Source organism: Hyaena hyaena, unplaced genomic scaffold (assembly GCF_003009895.1).
Source record: "Hyaena hyaena isolate Hyena2069 unplaced genomic scaffold, ASM300989v1 scaffold_1372, whole genome shotgun sequence".
In the NCBI taxonomy this organism is placed as follows: Eukaryota; Metazoa; Chordata; class Mammalia; order Carnivora; family Hyaenidae; genus Hyaena; species Hyaena hyaena.
In genome coordinates this window covers 309101-309933 of record NW_024082006.1, presented here as the reverse complement: position 1 = coordinate 309933, position 833 = coordinate 309101, and positions in this window count along the sequence as shown.

The window sequence follows — 833 nt, the reverse complement described above, 5'->3', positions numbered from 1 at the left end:
ATGTTACTTTAGATCCTCTGCAGGACAGTTTTTGTGCCTTCAAAAATCCCATCATGAAAAATGTATCTGGAGTAGCCTATTTCACAGTGTGGTTTATGAATAATTTGCCCCAGAGTTCATCATTTAGTAGCCACTGGTTCAGATTAGCAGACAACTTAGTCTCCCTCCCCGGCAGACATATCCCCCTTCAATATTTCCAAGTATTACCCAGGAGGTACTTGTATCCAAAGATATAGTCCTGTTTGCACCCAATCACCCCTGGAACGTGGTTCCCACACACTGTCTTAGGTTTGGAGAACATCAGCCAACTCTACAGACCAGCTGCCTGCAACAGCAAGTATCCTACCCATCTCATCCCAACTTGTCAACAAGCTAGAGAACTGCCAGGCCTCTAAGATCCCAGACAAAAGAGATCTACCACGTCTTAATAGCTTGTCAGTGTGTGTCATTCATATCTGAAGCAGGATTGGTTGGGTCTGAAGCTCACATTTAGTCACTTCTGTCAGCGCACATCTTTGCCCAGACCCAAAAGATTTCAAGACTGGAAATTTAATCTAAGGGCATTCCATTCCAAGGTAATGTCTGCTCCCAAAGTCTCTATATTCAAAGAAGCACTTTCCAACTATATGAATAGGACCAAGGCAATTTGTGGCGTTCGGGAACTCAGCACATGGGTCAGATCACTGATCTTATTTTTTCTTAGTATCAAGAAAATATTTTTCTCTGGAGTTTTGTTGTTCTTCCTAGACACTGGACATCGGTAAAGATCCAGGCTACAGAAGCTTTGAAATTGAGCAGAAACTTAAGAAGAGGTGTGGCTCTGTGCAAATTTG